The sequence below is a fragment of the Bubalus bubalis genome, chromosome 1, assembly GCF_019923935.1.
Source record: "Bubalus bubalis isolate 160015118507 breed Murrah chromosome 1, NDDB_SH_1, whole genome shotgun sequence".
In the NCBI taxonomy this organism is placed as follows: domain Eukaryota; kingdom Metazoa; phylum Chordata; class Mammalia; order Artiodactyla; family Bovidae; genus Bubalus; species Bubalus bubalis.
The window spans coordinates 25,384,209-25,399,218 of NC_059157.1; the positions used below are offsets into that span (position 1 = coordinate 25,384,209).

The 15,010-nt window shown below is 39.3% G+C and overlaps 1 long non-coding RNA gene across 1 annotated transcript; it reads right to left on the reverse strand.

Moving 5' to 3' along the window:
• Positions 1-3,876: 3,876 nt before the first annotated feature.
• Positions 3,877-8,268, reverse strand: LOC123332209. Its single transcript, XR_006549000.2, has 3 exons — positions 8,001-8,268; positions 5,159-5,334; positions 3,877-3,999 (listed from the first exon to the last, which is right to left on the reverse strand). It is a non-coding gene; the product is annotated as an uncharacterized LOC123332209 (long non-coding RNA).
• Positions 8,269-15,010: the final 6,742 nt, after the last annotated feature.

Sequence of the window (15,010 nt, forward strand, 5' to 3'; positions counted from 1 at the left end):
GCCTACTGAAACATAATACCATATAAACACTAAAGGATATTTTATTATAATAAAATTAAATCAACAATATTAAAAATAAAGTATATTTTTGGAGGGTATAGAATTGACATCTGATTTTTTTGAATGACACCTTTCCAAATAAGAAAATTTATTTATAAAATTTAGGAAATCAATAAATTTAAACAATTGATGAGTTTGTTCATTGTCCCTAGAATTAGTTAGAAATAAAAGACATCATTACAAGAATGGAGATACAAGTGTTTAATCTTTTACAACATTAATAATATACATTATTATATTTCCTTTGGGCTTCCTATGTGGCTCAGTAGTAAAGAACCCACCTGCCAATGGAGGAGATGCAGGTTCAATCCCTGGGTCTGGGTCAGGAAGATCCAGCGGAGAAGGAAATGGGAACACACTCCAGTATTCTTGCCTGGTGAATCCCATAGACAGAGGAGCCTGGCAGGCTGCAGTCCACAGGGCTGCAGAATTGGACATGCCTGAGCAGGCACACATGCACTCATTTCCTTTAAAAGTCAGAAAATGAAAAAGTAATTTCTTAAATTACTTTGCAATTTCATGTCTTTTAAGCACAGTAATGAGATAAGAGTACTAAAGCTTTATTTACCCATTTTTTCAACCATAGAGGCCTGAGATAACTAAGCCTGTTAATGTGAACCAGAGCCTGGCCCCAGGCAACGCTTGCCCAGGAGTTCTTCAGGCAAGTGATGCTGAAGGAGGGGGGCTGTGAGTGTCCACCCCCGGTGGGCAGAGCATTGGGAAAAGTGGCCAGGAAGGAAGACTGGAAGGGCACCACTTGCATTTTGGCACAGAGTTTAGGAAGACGTAGCTTTTTGCCTTTAAAGAGATAGGAATACCAGACCCCCTGACCTGCCTCCTGAGAAACTTGTATGCAGGTCAAGGAGCAACAGTTAAAAGTGGACATGGAACAACGGACTGGTTCCAAATTGGGAAAGGAGTACGTCAAGGCTGTATATTGTCACCCTGCTTATTTAACTTATATGCAGATACATCATGAGAAATGCTGGGCTAGGTGAAGCACAATCTGGAATCAAGATTGCCAGGAGAAATATCAATAACCTCAGATATGCAGATGACACCACCCTTATGGCAGAAAGTGAAGAACTAAAGAGCTTCTTGATGAAAGTGAAAGAGGAGCGTGAAAAAGTTGGTTTAAAACTCAACATTCAGAAAACTAAGGTGGCATCCAGTCCCATCACTTCATGGCAAATAGATGGGGAAACAATGGAAACAGTGAGAGACTTTATTTTCTTGGGCTCCAAAATCACTGCAGATGGTGACTGCAGCCATGAAATTAAAAGATGCTTGCTCCTTGGAAGAAAAGCTGTGACCAACCTAGACAGCATAGTAAAAATCAGAGAAGGTAAAAACCTTTACCAACAAAGGTCCATCTAGTCAAAGCTATGGTTTTTCCTGTAGTCATATATGGATGTGAGATTTGGACTATAAAGAAAGCTGAGAGCTGAAGAATTGATGCTTTTGAACTGTGGTGTTGGAGAAGACTCTTGAGAGTCCCTTGGACTGCAAGGAGACTAACCAGTCCATCCTAAAGGAAATCAGTCCTGAATAGTCATTAGAAGGACTGATGCTGAAGCTGAAACTCCAATACTTTGGCCACCTGATGCAAAGAACCGACTCATTGGAAAAGACCCTGATGCTGGGAAAGGGGGAGAAGGGGACAACAGAGGATGAGATGATTGGATGGCATCACCGATGCAATGGACATGCATTTGAGTAGGCTCAGGAGTTGGTGATGGACAGGGAAGCCTGGCATGCTGCAGTCCATGGGGTCACAAAGAGTCGGACACGACTGAGCGACTGAACTGAACTTAGGAAGACATACCAATCTCTCCATAATGGCCACCCTAGAGTGAGAAAATTAGCATATGGGAGCCGAGTAACACATTTGTATGGCCTGGGGCGGGTACCACCTTGTGGTCACTAACAGCTTACCCTGACTGCAAGTTAGAGAAGGTGAAACAAATATCAACTACATCACTGGATGCAAAAACACAGCTCACAATAGCACAGTTATTGAATACATCACGTTTACAAGTAACCTGGTTTGAATGTTACTCTAAGGAAAAGTTCATTATAGCGCTCTTCTCATACTTTCTGATACTAGAACATATACTCCATCGGGCAGGGATCTTTGTTTTGTTCATGAATGTATAACAAGTGCCCACAACAGTATCTGGTAAACTTTTAAGCTTGAGAAATATCTGTTGGTTGATCAACAGGCACTCTAAGACTTTTTCAGAAACCTATAGTACACACTATGATGTTTGAACTTATTTTTCTATTTCCACTTAGAACGGTTCTAAGTCATAGAATGTTTATTCAAAGATGTAAAACTGTCAGAAAACACAAGAGCAATAAATATATTTCTCTTGCACACAAGAGAAAACAGATCTTTGAAAGATTGCCCCTGGGCATAAAAGCCATATTCTGAGAGAAACTGCTGTCAGTCACCAGGGCACAGGAGATGCCCGGCCCTGAGGGGCCCACTGTGGGGCCAGCCACTAGGGGACGGTGTGGGCACAGTCACTGCCAGACCCTTGATAAGGCCAAGAGGGACCTTGACAAAGAGGAAGGAATTCTGCCAAGTTTCACTTCTCCAGCTCCTGGTTTGCTGTTGGTAAATTCCTCATGGGAATCTCATTTCCAAATATGAAAACAGAAAAACAGCACCATTCTGAGGAGGTCCTTGGCAAAGAAAAAAAAAATCCAGGAAAAGTTGTGAAAATGTCAATAATCCTGATGGGGAATAAAATGCAGCTTCAGCCGATTCGATGCAGCTGTCAGGACATCGTAAAAGTGTTGACGCTGAAAGTGTTTGACTGAAGCCGTTCCTACGAACAAGGCTGTACGTTTCTCGCTGGCAATGAAATTGTGCAACGAGTTCAAGGACAAGGAGCCGAGCCAAGTAAGTGAAACAGCAAGGAACTGGATTCTAGAGTAGTCTGAGCAGCTCCTTTTTCATTTGACTTTTTTGACCTAGTCGCGGGGCAGGCCAGATCTTAGTTCACCCACCAGAGGTAGAACCTGTGCCGCTGAAGTGGAAGCGCAGAGCCCCAGCCATTGGATGGCCAGGAAATTTCAAAGAGCAGTTCTTCTTTGAGAATTGTATCACCCATAAAACTGCATGAACCAAAATACACAAGAAAAAAGACACAATCACAACAGCAAATAACCTTTATGTGTATTTTTTAAAAAATAAGAGATGAAAGGTTCAGACAACAGCCTTTCACGACTGACTTCAGTAAACTCAGACCCACTACAAGTTCCTCAAAGTTATCAATATAATATATTGTATTTCAGTGAGCTGTTATGATTGTGATGTATTTTTCAGGGGAATCATTTTAACCTAGTAGTTCAATAGTGGGTTTCTGAACTTTGAACAATTTAATGTATATCTTTAACATCCTTAGGAATTTCTGTTCATGTTGAATTTGCATGCCTTCTACATAATTTTATGAAAACAATTATTTGCCTTTCATTCAAAAAATGCATAAGTTCTCACTATGTAATAAGCACTGTCTGTGTTTGCTAAATGGCAAAACACCATCTCCACATCATCTTCCTGTAGCTTACAGTCTGAAAAGTAAAAGTGAAGTTGCTCAGTTGTGTCCGCCTCTTTGAGACCCCATGGACAGTAGCCTGCACCAGGCTCCTCCGTCCATGGGATTTTCTAGGCAAGAGTACTGGAGTGGGTTGCCATTTCCTTCTCCAGGGAATCTTCCCGACCCAGAGATCGAGCCCTGGTCTCCCACATTCTAATTGGCTGATAAACAAACAAGTAAAGGAGAACATTATACTGTGTGTGTGTGTGTGGGGGGGGGAGGTCAGTTATGATGGAAAAGTTGAAGGTATTTCATTGAAAGCAGGTGGCAGGGTAGACTAAACCAGTCTTGGAATGGGAGAAGCATTCAGGAAGAAGTTGAATCCAGCAGAGTCCTGTTAAAGAGGGGAAGCAAACAGAATTCAGACTACAGCATTCCTCCTGATAAGGCACAATCCATTCAATTTCCTCCTCTAAAACACAGGTTTTGGACTAGATTATCCCCATGGCCCCATTCAACCTAACATTTTATGATTCTCTATCCAAATTTCAAGGTAAAATTTAATTGGAAGATAGAATTCAGTAACTTTGCTTTATAAACTGATTTTCACAAACCTATTTTTTTTAATTACTTCAGTTCTTCATCCCTTAAAACTAGAGAGTAAAGAAGATGAGTGATTCTAGTTATGAGACTCAAATACTGATATTTTAGCAAAACAAATGTGTACATAAAGATATTTATACATGCACTTCCAACTTCTGAAGTGCTCTTAAACACAACACAGTATTTCTTTAGATGTATCTGCAAGCTACCATTATTATGTAAATATCACATAATTTTATAATTTTTGACTCTAACATAATCCACTTTCAGTATATATAAACTTTCTTTTAAAGTATGTTATTTTTAATTAAAATAACATTTAAAACTCTAAGTTTCAACACAAAGCTGCATAGTGGTACCACTTTTAAGATTTCTCTCCGGTTTCACATCTCTGACTGCCTGGTGGCCTCTTCCACTTGGGTGTTATATCAATCAGACACAATTATCGGAGAAAGATTAGAAGGAAATTTAATTTTAACCTACATGAGAAATGAGAAAAAAGGAATCTTCACACCGTGTTCTGAAATTTATTTCTCATTTGTTTCTACTTTTAAGAAACTAAAAATGATGAATTACTACATCTGTTCAACTTTTGGCTCTTTCTCTTTCTTAATTTGATTCATTCTCACTTTGAGAAAGCACCTGGTTTGTATTAATGACCTTGAGTTTCATATGTTGGTTTTATCGCTGTTTGATGTTCCTCTTTATTTAAAATTCACTTTAGAGACAAACTCTTCACAGGCTCATAGGTGTTTAATAAGTAAGTGAATGTAATTATTATATTTAACCATAGTCAAGAGTTCAATGATTAATTCTGGATATCATAGAACACAGGCTTCCATTACATAGATTTTGATCAAAGCATATGCCCTGAAACAAATACTACACACAATGAAATTCTAATCAAACATTGTTTTCTTGTATAACACTGGAAGGATGAAGGAACAGACCTCCTTATTCTTGAATAATTTGTTCAAGGAGCCCCCTGCACCTGCATGATGATCTTAGAGCAACTTGTGTAGTGATGTTCTATAAAGTCTTGTCACCAAGTGAAAGGTTCGCTTTATTTCCCTTGATGTGGTGGTCTGAGGTTTACAGATTCCTGAACACAAGATTTGAGACAATCCTGAAAAAAAAAAACAATCATTTTCAAAGCACAAGAATTTTTATACGCTTCAGTTGCCAAGAAATTTATGAACACCCATATTTTGAGACATTTTGTTTTTAGATTAATCTCTAGTGTTTGAGGCAAACTGATTTATTCTAACATAAAAAGATACTACATAGTGACCAAAACCACTTAATTATTACTTTGGTTTAAGAGTGAATACCTTCTTGTGAACAAAACCCTTGAATTTTAAACATAATAAATTCAAGTATTGTTTAGGTATATTATATTGCTGTGTTTTAAATTTGAAATAACATATTTTATTCAAACCTAAAGATTAATATTAGCATACAGCAAGACCCAACAACCTGTCAATATCGAATGAAGTTCATCCCTATTTGGTATCAGCTGTTAATGCAATGCTTTTCATCTAAGTAGCTGCAAATTCAAAACAAAAATAGTCTTTATTTGGTTCTAAGTAGTCAGTTGTACTCATCCATACCTGAGATGATTCTTTAACTCCAACTCTTTGGAAAAACAAATAGAATTTATAGGAAAGAATAAAAATAATTCCATAGTAATATCTATATGCAGGTTGCTCGAAAACAATGAACAACCCCAAGAAGAGAGAGAAGGTTGTTAACCGTCTTCTTTTTTTTTTTAATTTTAGTTTTATTTTTTGGCCACACCTCACAGCAGGCAGGAACCAGGGGTTGAACACACGGCCCCTGCATGTGGAAGTGTGGAATCTTAACTGCTGGATTGCCAGGGAAGTCTCTAACCCTCTTCTTGATTAAAGGATGGGTAAATTCACTTGCCATTTGTGGATAAAGGCAAATTCTTAATCCTGATCTTTTGGGGGTTAGTTTCGTGTCCTTCTATTTTTCCCCATACTGTGTTCATATTTTTATTTACATCCTTCAAATTACTTTAATTAATTTTTATTGGAGTATAGTTGCTTTACAATGTTGTGTTAGTTTCTACTGTACAGCAAAATGCATCAGCCATAATGTACATATATCCCCTCCCTTTTGGATTTCTTTCCCATTCAAGTCACCACAGTGCGCTGAGTAGAGTTCCCTGTGCTACACAATACATCCTTCCTGTTCTGTTTCTTTCTGGTGTCAAACACTGATCTTCAAGATCTCCCAGACTCCTTAATGGATATAGTGAGTGAAGTGAGTGAAGTCTCTCAGTTATGTCCGACTCTTTGCGATCCCGTGGACTGTAGCCCACCATGCTCCTCCGTCCATGGGATTCTTCAGGCAAGAATACTGGAGTGGGTTGCCATTTCCTTCTCCAGGGGATCTTCCTGACCCAGGGATCGAACCCAGGTCTCCCGCATTGCAGGCAAATGCTTTAACCTCTGAGCCACCTGGGAAGCCCCCCTTAATGGATATAGTAATCTTTAAATATCCGGTAGCAGTGTTCTGCAGCCTGCTTGCTCTAGCTCAAAAGAACTGATTGTTACATTTTCAGGCATTTAGTGAGCCAAGTTGTAAGAGGCATTATTTTAAAATGTTATATAAATTTATAAGTAGATAAATTATATTAAAATCAAAAGGAGTAAGTGCTAGAAACTCATCACTCCCCAATTATTTTACTATTCCTATTACCTTTTTGATATGTGTATCACGCAAATTCTATATAATGTGGTGCTTCTGTGCATCTTTTTACAACTCTACCACTGGTAATGTCATGTTGGTAGCTTGAAATCAGCCATGGTGGGAGTATTTATACTGTGGAAATCTGTAAACACTACAAATCAGGGCTCTCCTGCCTTCTACCCCAGAACCAGCTGTTAAACTTTTACCAGTACAGCACAGGGGCCTGCACACCGAGCTGTCTAAGAAGAGCAATTCCTGCATTTTCCAAAAACCCGTTCCTACATGTGACTCCACCTCTTTCATTCCAGGCACAGCAGATCAGTATTAGAGTAAGGAACTAACTAAAATATACAGCCCCTCTAGGCTAGACAAAACCAACGTTTTCTCTTTAGCCTCTGAACTAAGATTCATAGAGATTGATGAAATTAGACTGTGACATGGTCACAGCAGTATGTTAGAATAAATGTCCTTGAACTCTTACTATGTGGGTTTGTAGAGCCTACCTGATTACCTTACTTACTTACATACTTACAGTACCACTTTTATCTCATGGTACCACTTTTCCCCAATTTGATGTGGATTTTATCCATAAAGAATATCTCTTATTTGAGCTAATGCAATTTCTAGTCTACTGTTCACAAATTAATGCATCTTAAGAGAAATTGTCTTAAATTCTTAGTTTCTGATTGCAATACAGAAACTATGTAGATGGAGGGCAGAATATAAAGGCTCCAGTTCTGGTTGCGTGACCCAGAGAAAATTATTTAATTTTTTCACTCATCAGAAAAAAATTAAATGTGTGCACATTTTCATGGATTTTAAGTCCAAAGGTTGTACCAAGATGCTTCAGGCCTGACTGTGGGTGTTTAAAGAGAGCTTTAAGTAGGCAGGATCCAGATGTCCTCCTGTTTTCAACTAGAGACACTCTGGTGTTATTTACTGGAAATTCTGGACCTGGTCTGAAAATGTTGCTCAGCACAGTGTTCTGGGGAACACGTAAAGATCAACTGGAGCTGGCAAGAAATGAGACTGGTTTGCTGTCCCGCTAAGCTTCTGCACGTACATACACAGACTTACCTTATGCTATGCTTGATTTCTCTAATGGTTCCCTCTTGGTGCTGAGCTTTCCATCTGTTCTGAAGGCTGCCCTTCTGTTTGGTTATCTGCCCTTAAAACAATTTCCCATCCAATACCTGACAGTCTGGGGTTCAAGCCAGAGATGAGGGTATATGCTGGTTGCACTAGGCCCTACCACCAGGTACCTACTGAGCCTGTCCATATGGACATCTCACAGGAGAGAGTGCTGGAAGTCAAAGAAGATAAAACACTAGGTTGTTTCTTAAAATACCTTTCCTTACTAAATAAGGAAAATAGTTCATGAGCAGCTTCTTAAGGATTTTCAGGTACTAAAACACTTTTTGTTTTTATTAGAACACTTTTTAAGATGCTCTTTCATTCAATCTCTTTAGGCTATGGATGGGATGGGAGTTTGGGGGAGAATGGATACATGCATATGTATAGCTGAGTCGCTCTGCTACACACCTGAAACTATCACAGCACTGTTATTTAGCTATACTTCCTTACAAACTGAAAAGTTTAAAACAGTTAAACAGAAGATATCATTATAGATGCTAAAAAAAATCTCTTTAGGCTGTATCAAGATTATCTACCTTTTCTGTTAGTTTCCAATTCTTCATTCAATTTTTCCTCTTAATGCTTTATAATCTCAATTTCTTTTAAGTCACATAGTACATAACTAAGCAAGTTTTAACACACCATAGTAAGTAGCATATCATTCAAGAGCATTAGGAAGAAAATCTATTTTTTTATTAGATTGGTGCAAATGTAATTGCAGTTTTTCACTGTTAAATTTTGCCATTTGATATTGGAATACATTCTTAAACACATATGGTTATGTTATACATCATTTTAATGTGCATTTCTCACTTTATGCTTTTTTGCTAATAACTTCTACTTGCATTGTATTTTATATTAATTTTAGACTATGGAAATGATGTTAGACAAAAAGCAAATTTGAGCAATTTTTAAAATTTGAGTTCAAAATGGGTCATAAAGCATCAGAGACAACTCACAACATTAATGACACATTTGACCCAAGAACTGCCAATGAACATACAATGCAGTGGTGGTTCAAGAAATTTTGCAAAGGAGACAAGAGCCTTGAAGATGAGGAGCCTAGTGGTGGGCCATGGGAAGTTGACAACAACCAATTGAGAGGATCATTGAAACGGATCCTCTTAAAACTACACAAGAGGTTGCCAAAGAACTCAACGACAACCATTTTACAGTCATTTAGCATTTGGAGCAAATTGGAAAGATCAAGCTCAATAAGCGGGTGCCTCATGAGCTGACTGAAAATCAAAAAATCATTGTTTTGAAGTACTGTCTTTGCTTAGTCTACATAGCAACAACAAACTATTTCTCGATCAATTGTGACATGCAATGAAAAGTGGATAACCAGCAATGGCCATTTCAGTGGTTGGACCAAGAAGAAGCTCCAGAGCACTTTGTACAGCCAAACTTGCACCAAAAAATGGTCATGGTCACTGTTTGGTTGTCTGCTGCCCATCTGATCTGCTAAAGCTTTCTGAATCCCCATGAATCCATTACATCTGAGAAGTATGCTCAGCAAATTGATTAGCTGCGCTGAAAACTGCAACACCTACAGCCAGCATTGATCAACAGCAAGGGCCCAATCTTCTCCACAACAATGACTGACCACACATTGCACAACCAGAGCTTCAAAAGTTGAATAAATTGGGTTATTAAATTTTGCCCCATCCACCATATTCACCTGACCTCTTGCCAACCAACTGCCATTTTTTCAAGCATCTCGACAACTTTTTGCAGAAGAAATGCTTCCACAACCAGCAGGAGGCAGAAATATTCCAAGAGTTTGTTGAATCTTGAAGGATTTTTACAGTACAGGGATAAACTAACTTATTTTCTCATTGGCAAAAATGTGTTGATTGTAATGGTTCCTGTTTTGATTAATAAAGGTGTGTTTGAGCCTGGTTATAAAGAGTCGGACACGACTGAGCAACTGAACTGAACTGATAATGATTTAAAATTCACAGTTCAAAACCGCAGTTAAGTTTGCATTGACTTAATATATAAACTTTTTGTTGAAGTATTATATGCATTAAAATGATATACCATTAGCCATTGTAACTGGATAGTTCTAGGAATTTTCGCAGAGGGAATATCCCTGTTTAACCAGCACCCACATCAAGGAACGGAACATGAACAGAACTCTAGGACCCCCCTTCTTCCACTGTCAGTCACTACCCTGTGCCCAAAGAAAGCACCATCATGATTTCTGACACCACATGTATATGTTTATATGTTGTTGTGTTTGAACATTATAAATAGAATAACACAGTTCTGTTGTGCCTGCCTTCTTTGAACCATGTAATTACATGGAGCTGCATTTTAGTAATTTTCACTGCTAAACAGCAGTCAATTTTGTGACTATATCACAATTTTTAAAAATCCAGAGCATTGTTGATGAACTTATGAATACTTTCTAGTTTCTGGCCAATTACAAATATTCCTCTATATATCTTTTGATGCACATAAATACTCATTGCTGTTGAATATTTCATATAGGAGTGAAATTAATGGGTCATAGCATATGCATATGCTAAACTCTAGTAGTTACAGCCAATACCTTTAAAAAGATGGTATTTGTTTTCTTACCCAAGTGTCATGCTTGCATAATGGATGACGGATATATTACTCAGAGGCCATTCTTCACTAGAAGACAGCTTTTTGTGGGCTTGAAAACTTTAATTACTATCAGGCATGAGAACTGGACTATTGAGAAAGGGCTCACATGTTTCAGGCAGCCAGCTTTACTAGTCCTTGTTTCCAAAAGACATAAAAAAAGATGTCCCTGCCACCAAATGGAGGATAAAGACAATAAGAATTGAACGGTGATACACTATCAGCAAAGATTGTGGAGCTTATATAAAACCAGAAATTACACAAATCAGATAGGACAAATGTAATGGTCAAAGTAATATTATTACTGGTCTTGATGTTAGGTATTTAAATGTATACCACTAACAGCTTGGTGGTGTCACCAGTGAGACATGTAAGAACAAAAGGAAAGTATCAAGGTCAAGTCACTGAACTTTGTCCATGGAGCAGGCTGGAATTTCTCAGAGCACAGAAAGAACCAAGTAGAAGCTTACTGCTTTAAGGCTCTAAATGCTGCTGCTGCTGCTGCTGCTGCTAAGTCGCTTCAGTTGTGTCTGACTCTGTGTGACCCCATAGACGGCAGCCCACCAGGCTCCCCCGTCCCTGGGATTCTCCAGGCAAGAACACTGGAGTGGGTTGCCATTTCCTTCTCCAATGCATGAAAGTGAAAAGTGAAAGTGAAGTCACTCAGTCGTGTCTGACTCCTAGCAACCCCATGGACTGCAGCCCACCAGGCTCCTTTGTCCATGGGATTTTCCCGGCAAGAGTACCGGAGTGGGGTGCCATTGCCTTCTCTGCTAAATGTTGCTAGATTATGCCAAATTACAGAATGTAAGAGGATGGCTTCAAATCACAAAATTTGTTTCTGAATCTGTCCTTCGTCAAGACCACAACCTTTCCATGCCGACCTCTTGCTTTCTCCTTTTATCCTTCTATTTGCATTAATTATATTTTAGGATGTGTTGCTTACTTTATCAACTTTTTTAGCATCAGATGACCTACTTCATTTTCTTGTCTCCTAATTCACCTTCCTATCTTAGCCTCTCCCCCTACCCCTCACAACAATAATAAATTCCCTTCTTCATTTAATAAACATTTGTTGAAGTCCTACTATGTGCAAGCAGTTGGACTAAGTAGATGATCTGGTTTCGTGGAGCTAGGAGGCTTTACTTTGACCAAGGGGAGAGGTCAGAGTGCAAACCATTATCAACCTGTCTTTGGCAGTGGAAGCTGGTCAAAATAGAAAAAGAATCCTTAGCACCCTCCATAAATGGGTTTCCATGGCTCTGGATGCTGGGGAATAAAGTTCTAGGCTCCCAGAGGCTGGCTCTCTGAAGACAAATGACCAAGAAAAGGCTGCAACTCCACAGAACATACTTTCCCATCACTTTCTCTTTTGACTTTGCCAATTATTCCCCCAAGGAAAACAGCACTGAAGATGAGGACCACTTTCCCAAGAGAGCAGTGGCTTGGTGCAGCCTTTGGCTGGTGGCCTCCCTCTGTCAGAATTGAGTAGGCCTGAGGGTGGGGGCGGGATGCATCTGCCCTGATGTAGGATCTCAGATATAATTGCTCCTCTTCCAACCAGTCAAGATTCTAGTGCTCAGAATGAATAAAACTAGACAAGCAGGATTTTTTTAATAGGAGTTTTTATTAAACAGGACATTTCTGCTTAGGCATGACACATATTACACTTAAATATCACATTTTCAAAATTTAAAAGTCACTCATTTTGTTTGCAATTTTAAAAGTATTAAAAGGTGAAAATAATTGGGTCATGGGATGGAATTGTAATTGGAAAGAAAAAAGCAACTGTAGGGCAATTATGGGTTTTGAAGGGCTTCCCTGGTGGCTCAGAGGGTAAAAGAATCTGCCTACAATGCGGGAGACTTGGGTTCCATCCCTGGGTTGGGAAGATCCCCTGGGGGAGGGCATGGCAACCCACTCCAGTATTCTTGCCTGGAGAATCCCCATGGTCAGAGGAGCCTGGCGGGCTGCAGTCCATGGGGTCGAAAAGAGTCTGACACAACTGAGCGAACAAGCACAGCACAGCAGCATGGGTTTTGAGAAGGGAAATGACATATGAAAAATGCTATGAAGAAAGTATTTATATTCGGTTTACTAATAAGCTTGGAGCGTTTTGGTTAATTAGGCTCATGGGTTCAGAAGGTGATCACCTATATTCCATTATTTTGTAGGAAATGAGTCTCCAAAGAAGGCTTCCCAGGTGGCTGGGTGATAAAGAATCTGCTTGACAATGCAGGAGCCACAGGAGATACAGTTTCCATCCCTGGGTTGGGAAGGTCCCCTGGAGGCAGAAATGGCAACCCACTCCAGTATTCTTGCCTGGAGAATCCCCACGGACAGAGGAGCCTGGTGGGCTACCGTCCACGGGGTCACAAAGAGTCAGACACAACTTAGTGACTAAATCAGCACCACCACAGCTTTAAGGAGGGAGGTACGAAGGAAAGCTATAATTAGAATAACTTCTGCATGCAGAGAGACCTTTTACCCAAAGCCTTCTGAGTATTTGGAGAACCTACTAAACCCAGCAACTCTCACAGCGGAACTTGATTTTGAGCCAAAGAAATGGCTTTTAGGAACTCTATAAATTTTTTTTTAACTAGAGAGAAATTATATAGAGTTAGATATATATCTGAAATCATGTTAGGTAGAGAATTTCTGTCATGTTTCTTATCTGTAATACCTTATTGTATTACCTCCCTAATTCTTTTTATACCTACTTGGCTTTTCATATGCATCTAATAAAAATTCATCAGTCTGTCCAAGAACTCTGCTATTAGGCCATGTGAGAAATTTATGAGAAAATACACAAATTGTATTTAGCTCAAAGTAAACAATGCCAGAAGAAGAACTGGATTATATATGCAGAGAATAAATGCTTCTGTTGAAATTTTCAGAATTCAGAGGAAGCAGAAATTGAAGGAATCTTGGTGATAAAACAAGGACCCAGCACAGAGTTTTCCTTATGGTACTGAATACATAAACCCAACAGGCTGAAAATGAAAGAAACACAGACACAGCATCCTGAAATAGACACGTTTGTTTCATGTAATAGAGGACTTTTCTGTTTATCACTTTTAGTGGCTTTAAGAAAGAAAAATTCCATTCAGTTCAGTCACTCAGTCATGTCCGACTCTTTGCAACCCCATGGACTGCAGCACTCCAGGCTTCCCTGTCCATCACCAACTCCCAGAGCTTACTCAAACTCATGTCCATCGAGTCAGTGATACCATCCAACCATCTCATCCTCTGTCATTCCCTTCTCCTCCTGCCTTCAATCTTTCCCAGCATCAGGGTCTTTTCTAGTGAGTCAGTTCTTCGCATCAGGTGGCCAAAGTATTGGAGTTTCAGCTTCAGCATCAGTCCTTCCAATGAATACTCAGGACTGATTTCCTTTAGGATTGATTGGTTGGATCTCTTTGGAGTCCAAGGGACTCTCAAGAGTCTTCTCCAACACCACAGTTCAAAAGCATCAGTTCTTTTGTGCTCAGCCTTCTTTATGGTCCAACTGTCACACCCATATATGACTACTGGAAAAACCATAGCTTTGACTAGACAGACCTTTGTTGGCAAAATAATGTCTCTGCTTTTTAATATACTATCTAGGTTGGTCATAGCTTTTCTCCCAAGAAACAAGCGTCTTTTAATTTCATGGCTGCAGTCACCATCGACAGTGATTTTGGAGCCCCACCCCCCCAAATCAAGTCTGTCACTGTTTCCATTGTTTCCCCATCTATTTGCCATGAAGTGATGGGACTGGATGCCATGATCTTAGTTTTCTGAAAGTTGAGCTTTAAGCCAACTTTTTCACGCTCCTCTTTCATTTTCATCAAGAGGCTCTTTAGTTCTTCACTTTCTGCCATAACGGTGGTGTCATCTGCATATCTGAGGTAATTGATATTTCTCCTGGCAATCTTGATTCCAGCTTTTGCTTCATCCAACCCAGCATTTCACATGATGTATTCTGCATATAAGTTAAATAAGCAGGGTGACAATATACAGCCTTGATGTACTCCTTTTCCTGTTTGGAACCAGTCTGTTGTTTCATGTCCAGTTCTAACTGTTGCTTCTTGACCTGTATACAGATTTCTCAGGAAGCAGTTCAGGTGGTCTGGTATTCCCATCTCTAAGAATTTTCCACAGTTTGTTGTGAACCACACAATCAAAGGCTTTGGTGTAGTCAATAAAGCAGAAGTAGATGTTTTTCTGGAACTCTCTTGCATTTTGGATGATCCAACAGATGTTGGCATTAGCCTATATTAAAATAAGTAATTGAGGTGTATCTGATAGATTACTTATAGGCAAGGGCTTTGTTAGGAATGGCAATTTCAGAATCTGGA